This window comes from Triticum aestivum, chromosome 2B, assembly GCF_018294505.1.
Source record: "Triticum aestivum cultivar Chinese Spring chromosome 2B, IWGSC CS RefSeq v2.1, whole genome shotgun sequence".
Lineage (NCBI taxonomy): Eukaryota > Viridiplantae > Streptophyta > Magnoliopsida > Poales > Poaceae > Triticum > Triticum aestivum.
Genome location: NC_057798.1, coordinates 429,242,129 through 429,250,975, shown reverse-complemented (window position 1 = coordinate 429,250,975; position 8,847 = coordinate 429,242,129).

Here is an 8,847-nt window from a genome sequence, read left to right as displayed (position 1 = left end):
GAAGGGCTTGGCCACCCTGACTCAAAAGCAGGAGAGCTTGGAGAGGATCATGGAGCAGAAGTTCTATGATTTAGATGTGAAGGTGACTGAGATACAGTCAGTTGTTGAGCAACTTCAGGATGAAATGCAAGAGAAGAAGGGCAAGTCTACCACTGATGCATTTGCCAGAGTGCCCAGAAGTTAGAGATCTGCTGCAGTGCTAGTTACAGACACCAGAGCAACTTCATCTGCACCAACAACAGCTTCAGTACCACTAGCTCCAGTAGCCACTCCATCAGCTCCATCAACCTCAACTGATGCCTTCATCCTTGGAGTTTTATCTACACCACCACCTGAAGACCAAGCCTGAGAGTCGTTTAGTACTATGCATTTTCTATGAACTTTTTGGTAACTTGTTGCCAAAGGGGGAGAAAAATGTATAGATCATAGGCTTCGAGAGAGAGTATTGCTTTTTGTTCTCTCTTGTTTTGGTGGTTGAAATTTGTTATTTGCTTGTTTGAGATACTCTATGCTTTTATGTGATACTTGGATGATCATGTGGTTGATCATATACGATGCTACCTTAATGCTTGTTGGATGACATTATCCTTTTATATCTATATGATCATTCACTTTGCTTGGTGATGAGTGCATGCATTTAATTATTATCATTTTGAGCGCTGAACCAAGATGTATGTGACATGGAAGAGTAACCCATGATCCTAACTATTGTGCATTTGCAGTCCAAAGCAAATCTTAAACTATTCTCAAATTTAGGGGGAGCTCTTGCTTTTCACATACTTCTCAAAGCGACAATGTTTTTTCAATCTTATTATCATTTGTCGAAGCTTTGATCTATATGTTGTCATCAATTACCAAAAAGGGGGAGATTGAAAGTGAAACTATCCCTAGGTGGTTTTGGTAATTCCTAACAACATATAGCTCATTGAGCTAATGCTATTTCAAGATAAGTATTTTAGGAAAGCTAAATGAATGGCACATCATGGATGAGAAAAGTGGACCCCTCAAAATGCTAAGGACAAAAGGATTGGCTCAAGCTCAAAGCTCAAGACTCTACATTTTCTATTTTAGTGATCCAAGATCACATTGAGTCTATAGGAAAAGCCAATACTATCAAGGAGGGATGAGGTGTTGCTTAATGAGGTTCTTGCTCAAAATGCTTAGTGATATGCTCCAAAGCCCTCAACTACTTTCTCACATCCACATATGACCTAAAACAAAAGTCAAACTCGGCCCCACCGATTCTTTCCATCCGGCGCCACCGAGTTCAGATGTCATAGCAACTGCCACAAACCCTAGGCAAATCGGTCTCACCGATAGGGATCTTGGTCTCACCGAGATGGGATTGTAATCTCTCTGTTTCCCTTCATAACATTTCGGTACCACCGAGATGAGCGATCGGTCCCATCGAGATTGCAATGTAAACTCTCTGTTTTCCTTTCGTAACATTTCAGTCCAACCGAGATGAGCGAATCGGTCCCACCGAGTTTACCTTACCAACTCTCTGGTTAGCTTATTACCAAAATCGGTCCCAACGAGTATGTGTAATCGGTCTCACTGAGGTTACGTTATGCCCTAACCCTAACCATATCGGTCCTACCGAGTTGCATGTCGGTCCCACCGAAAATCCTAACGGTCACTAGATTTGCTGAATCGGTCCGACCGAGTTTCTCAATTCGGTCCCACCGAGATTGGCAAGTTGTGTGTAACGGTTAGATTTTGTGTGGAGGCTATATATACCCCTCCACCTCCTCTTCATTCGTGGAGAGAGCCATCAGAACGAACCTACACTTCCAACTTACATTTTTTAAGAGAGAACCACCTACACTTGCGTTGAGGCCAAGATATTCCATTCCTACCATATGAATCTTGATCTCTAGCCTTCCCCAAGTTGCTTTCCAGTCAAATCTTCTTTCTACCAAATCCAAATCCTGTGAGAGAGAGTTGAGTGTTGGGGAGACTATCATTTGAAGCACAAGAGCAAGGAGTTCATCATCAACACACCATTTGTTTCTTCTTGGAGAGTGGTGTCTCCTAGATTGGCTAGGTGTCACTTGGGAGCCTCCGACAAGATTGTGGAGTTGAACCAAGGAGTTTGTACGGGCAAAGAGATCGCTTACTTCATGAAGATCTACCTCTAGTGAGGCAAGTCCTTCGTGGGAGATGGCCATGGTGGGATAGACAAGGTTGCTTCTTCGTGGATCCTTCGTGGGTGGAACCCTCCGTGGACTCGCGCAGCCGTTACCCTTCGTGGGTTGAAGTCTCCATCAACATGGATGTAAGATAGCACCACCTATCGGAACCACGACAAAAAAATCCATGTCTCCTGTTGATGAGGATATAGACCTGGGGTAGGGTCATAGGCCTGACCTACACACCCTACCCAAGGTCACTACCCCAGAAGAACGAGAAGACCAAGAATCCACTCGACGATGCAATCACTTGACCGGAATTCTCTACCTTCACTCGACCATATGGAGACCACTCGACCACGTCGAATACCAGGAGTCGGTAGGACACAACGTCCAGATATTTACTCCTTAGTCTGCATGGGCATTAAGAGTACTTAATGCTGGCGTTACCAGTAACACCCATTACTTTATGTACATTAGTTCCCTTGTAAGGGAGGCAGGCTGGGGTCCTGGCGCACTCTATATAAGCCACCCCCTCCTCTGGCACAAGGGTTCGCACTCTCTGTAATACAACACACATAATCCAATCGACCGCCTCCGGGCTCTGAGACGTAGGGCTATTACTTCCTTAGAGAAGGGCCTGAACTCGTAAATCTCGTGTGTACATCTTCACCATAGCTAAGATCTTGCCTCTCCATACCCACCCCCCTTTCTACTGTCAGGCTTAGAACCACGATAGTTGGCGCCCACCTTGGGGCAGGCGTCTTAGCAACTTATTGGTGAAGTTGCAAGTTTTTTCGATCACCATGACCATGGTTTCCAGCGGCGGATTGGCTGAAGACCGCGAGATCCATCTCGGCGCGCTCATTTTCGTCGCCGACGACTCCGCGTGGCTCCAAGAAGCTCCCCTGGACATTGAACCGCTCCCCGTCCGAGGAGCGATGCACTTCCGCGCGTGCGTTCATGGCGTTCTTATTCGACAGCCGTCGATGCAATACCAGTCGGCTCCAATGGCGTTTTCCTCCCCCGCTGTCCGCCGCCGCAAGCGATCCGGTCGATCGCAGCTTCAGCGGTGGGTGAAACACGCGGTGGCTCAGCAATCAACCACCCACCAAGTCGCTGCGATCGAGCCCGACGAAACTCTCCACGGCCTGTTCGATCTGTCGACTGGCTCCGCAGAGACCGCATCCGAATGCGATAGCAGCGATCCTGCGGCCGAAGTCTTAATGGTTGATGGGCCTCACAGCCCACCTGGTTTTCACTGCGAGGGCGGCGGAGACGGAGGCGGCGATCCATCGCACACCCACGAGGAATACCGACCCGAGCCCCTCTCTTCTCAGCAGAGGGAAGAACTTCGTCGCCGCAACATGGATGCACTCCACACGCCCATCATAGGAGAAACCCCCGAGGCTCGGGCCTTGGAGGAGGTGCGCTTAGCTAATCTGGCTGAGTGCACTCGACTGGATAACCTCCAGCGGGATCTCGACGAGCGCGCTCAGGAGCGGATCCATGAGTCCAGTTGACGACAACTCTTTCCGCCTCCACCTAAGGTATACCGCCCTCCGATTCAGAATCTCACAGCCGCAGCCCGCATAGCAGAGTCGATCCAACCGTCCCAGTCAGAGGCTAGCAGAGGGTTGATGCAAATCCGGGCCCTACTCAGGGCGCCAGGAGAGCAGAATACAGCAGTATCTCAATCGCGAAACATGATTCACAGTAGATCCGTTGCAGCGGACACGGTTCAGTCGGCTCACAGCCCCAGATCACCTCCACGGCATGAAGGGCGTAGACAATATGATCATCCACTCGACCGTGACAATCACCGTTGAGGACCCATGCCTCCCCCGAGGAGTACGTCATATGTGCCTCGGCGGAACGATGACAGGCGCCATCATAGTGGTGAGCACAGAGCTTCAGTCGACCCAAGGGAACCAGGCTTTGACGCGAGGTCTATCCTCGTTCAAGGCCTGGTCGACCGAAATAGGGCGCACAGAGAAGACCTAGGCGGAGACCGTCCAAGTGGCAGTCGAGTGCATGTTTGTGGTCCCGAGTGTTTTAGCAGAGCCATCAGAGCAGCAGTGATTCCACCCAACTTCAGGTTGGCGTCCGGGGTCAGTAATTTCACCGGTGAATCCAAGCCGGAAACTTGGCTTGAAGATTACCGAGTGGCTGTGCAGATTGGGGGCGACAACGACGAGATAGCGATGAAGCATCTCTCCCTTATGTTGGAAGGGTCAGCCCGAGCGTGGCTAACTCAGTTGACTCCAGGTAGTATTCACAGTTGGGAAGAGCTATCCCGAGTGTTCGTTAGAACTTTCGAGGGCACGTGCAAGCGACCAGCAGGTTTGCCCGAGTTGCAGCATTGTGTGCAGAAGCCGAATGAGACTTTGAGGGAGTGCATCGAGAGATGGTCCACTTTGCATCATGATACGTCTCCAACGTATCTATAATTTTTATTGTTCCATGCTATTATATTATCTGTTTTGAATGATTATGGGCTTTATTATACACTTTTATATTACTTTTGGGACTAACCTATTAACCGGAGGCCCATCCCATATTGTTGTTTTATTGCCTGATTCAGTATTCGAAGAAAAGGAATATCAAACGGAGTCCAAATGACGTGCCAATTTTTGAGGATTTTTTATGGACCAAAAGAAGGCCAGAAGCATCGGAGTTGGGTCAGAAGAGCTCCGGGCTGCCCACGAGATAGGAGGGTGCGCCCCTAGGGGGGGCCTGTCTCGTGGACGGCCTAGAGACCCCCCTAACGTGAAACCAACGCCAATAATTCCTATAAATACTGAAACTTTTGGGAATTAACCTAGATCGGAAGTTCCGCCGCCGCAAGCCTCTGTAGCCACCAAAAACCTCTCGGGAGCCTTTCCCGGCACCCTGCCGGAGGGGGAATCCTTCACCGGTGGCCACCTTCATCATGCCGGCACTCTCCATGACGAGGAGGGAGTAGTTCACCCTCGGGGCTGAGGGTATGTACCAGTAGCTCTGATCTCTCTCTCTCTCTCTCGTGTTCTCTCTCGTGTTCCCTCTATGGCACGATCTTGATGTATCCCGAGCTTTATTTTGATGCATCTATGGCTAGTATTAAGTGGTATGAACCATAGAGAAGTTGGAATACAGTAGTTTTAACACCAATATGAATTTAGAATGAGTTCATTACAGTACCTAAGTGGTGGTTTTATTTTCTTATACTAACGGAGCTTATGAGTTTTGTTTGAGTTTTGTGTGGTTGAAGTTTTCAAGTTTTGGGTAAGGATTCGATGGACTATGGAATAAGGAGTGAAAAGAGCCTAAGCTTGGGGACGCCCCGGATGGCATCCCCTCTTTTGTCTTCATTCATCGGTAACTTTACTTGGAGCTATATTTTTATTCACCACATGATATGTGTTTTGCTTGGAGCGTCATTTTCTTTTCTTAGTATTTGCTTGCTGTTAGTTAGAATAATGTTTTGCACCTTTAGTTTCAATAAAAAAGTTAAGGATAGCCTTTGCCATGCTTATTTTGCTAGTATACATGTTGCTGTTTGGAAACAGAAAGTTTACCGCTGTTGCAAAAATTCCCTAGAAAAGTCAGAGCATGGTCTAGCGTTGAATCTTTTTGCATATTAAGCTCTGATAAATTTATTACAGTGGGAATTTTAGTTCATAATTTTTGGAGTCAGGGAAGTATTGATACCCTTGCATTCTTTACAGACTGTACTGTTTTGACAGATTGCTGTTATGGTTGCATTGTTTGCATATGTTTGCTTGTTTAATGATTCTATTTGAGGATAGGAGTATTAAATATGCAGAAGCATTTAGTATTCAATGTTGAATAATAATTTTAGTGAGTTGTTACAGTAGAAAGTGATAAGGTTTTGATTTGGTTTATACTAACCGATCTCACGAGTTCTTGTTGAGTTTGTTGTGAATGAAGCTTTTGATAAAAAGAAAAGAAACCGTGACATGAAGGGAATTAAGGAGACACAAAAGTCCAAGATTGGGGATGCCCCGGTAGGCATCCCATCTTTCTTCTTCAACAATTATCGGTTAGTATCGGTTGAGCTTAAGTTTTTGCTTCTTCACATGAGTTGTGCTATCCTTGCAATGTCATTTTATTTTGTTTTGCTTGCTGCTTGAATAAAATATCAAGATCTGAAATTCTTTAATGACAGAGAGTCTTAACATAGTTGCATAATTATTTAGCTACTCATTGATCTTCACTTATATCTTGTTGGAGTAGTTTGTCGTTTGCTCTAGTGCTTCACTTATATTATTTTGAGATTCTTAAACGGCATGGTAATTTGAATGAAAACTATCATATAAAGTGAATCGGATGCTATGATCAATTTGATGCTTGATAATTGTTTTGAGATATGGAGGTAGTAATATTAAAGTCATGCTAGTTGGGTGATTATGAATTTAAAGAATGCTTGTGTTGAAGTTTGTGATTCCCGTAGCATGCACGTATGGTGAACCGCTTTGTGATGAAATTGGAGAACAATTTTATTTGTTGAATGTCTTCCTTATGAGTGGCAGTCGGGGACGAGCGATGGTCTTTTCTACCAATCTATCCCCCTAGGAGCATGCGCGTAGTGCTTTGGTTTTTTTGATGACTTCTAAATTTTTACAACAAGTATATGAGTTCTTTTGACTAATGTTGAGTCCATGGATTATACACACTCTTTCACCCCTCCATTATTGCTAGCCTCTCTTGTATCGTGCAACTTTCGCCGGTACCATACACCCGCCATACTCCTTCCTCAAAACAGCCGCCATACCTACCTATTATGACATTTCCATAGCCATTCCGAGATATATTGCCATGCAACTTTCCACCGTTCCGTTCATATGACACACATCACTTTTGTCATATTGCTTTTTGCATGAACATGTAGTTGACATTGTATTTGTGGCAAGGCCACCTTCATAATTTTCATACATGTCGCTCTTGATTCATTGCATATCTCGGTACACCGCTGGAGGCATTCATATAGAGTCATATTTTGTTCTAAGTATCGAGTTGTAATTGTTGAGTTGTAAGAAAAATAAAAGTGTGATGATCATCATTATTAGAGCATTGTCCCAGTGAGGAAAGGATGATGGAGACTATGATTCCCCCATAAGTCGGGATGAGACTCCGGACGAAATATAAAAAAAGGTGGCCATAAAAAAAAGAGAAAAGACCCAATGAAAAAAAAGAGAGAAAAAGAGAGAAGGGACAATGCTACTATCTCTTTTTCCACACTTGTGCTTCAAAATAGCACCATGATCTTCATGATAGAGAGTCTCATATGTTGTCACTTTCATTTACTAGTGGGAATGTTTCATTATAGAACTTGGCTTGTATATTCCAATGATGGACTTCCACAAAAGTGCCCTAGGTCTTCGTGAGCAAGCAAGTTGGATGCACCCCACTAGTTTTCCTTTGTTGAGCTTTCATATATTTATAGCTCTAGTGCATCCGTTGCATGGCAATCCCTACTCACTCACATTGATATCTATTAATGGGCATCTCCATATCCCGTTGATAAGCCTAGTTGATGTGAGACTATCTTCTTCCTTTTTGTCTTCTCCACAACCACCTTTCTATACCACATATAGCGTTGTGTCCATGGCTCACGCTCATGTATTGCGTGAAAGTTGAAAAAGTTTGAGATTATTAAAGTATGAAACAATTGCTTGGCTCGTCATCGGGGTTGTGCATGATTAAATACTTTGTGTGATGAAGATGAAGCATAGCCAGACTATATGATTTTGTAGGGATAACTTTCTTTGGCCATGTTATTTTGGGAAGACATGATTACTTTGCTTAGTATGCTTGAAGTATTACTATTTCTTATGTCAATGAAATTTTATTTTGTATTATTTGGATCTGAACATTCATGCCACAACAAAGAAAAATACTTTGAGAATCATGCTAGGTAGCATTCCACATCAAAAATTCTGTTTTTATCATTTACCTACTCGAGGACGAGCAGGAATTATGCTTGGGGATGCTTGATACGTCTCCAACGTATCAATAATTTTTGATTGTTCCATGCTATTATATTATCTGTTTTGAATGATTATGGGCTTTATTATACACTTTTATATTACTTTTGGTACTAACCTATTAACCGGAGGCCCAACCCATATTGTTGTTTTATTGCCTATTTCAGTATTTCGAAGAAAAGGAATATCAAACGGAGTCCAAATGATGTGCCAATTTTTGAGGATTTTTTATGGACCAAAAGAAGACTAGAGCATCAGAGTTGGGCCAGAAGAGCTCCAGGCTGCCCACGAGATAGGAGGGCACGCCCCTAGGGGGGGGCGCCCCCCTGTCTCGTGGACGGCCCGGAGACCCCCCTGACGTGAAACCAACGCCAATAATTCCTATAAATACTGAAACTTTCGGGAATTAACCTAGATTGGAAGTTCCGCTACCGCAAGCCTCTGTAGACACCAAAAACCTCTCGGGAGCCCTTCCCGACACCCTGCCGGAGGGGGAATCTTTCACCGGTGGCCATCTTCATCATCCTGGCGCTCTCCATGACGAGGAGGGAGTAGTTCACCCTCGAGGCTGAGGGTATGTACAAGTAGCTATGTGTCTGATCTCTCTCTCTCTCTCTCTCTCTCATGTTCTCTCTCATGTTCCCTCTATGACACGATCTTGATGTATCCCGAGCTTTGCTATCGTAGTAGGATCTTATGATGTTTCTCCCCCTCTACTCTCTTGTGAT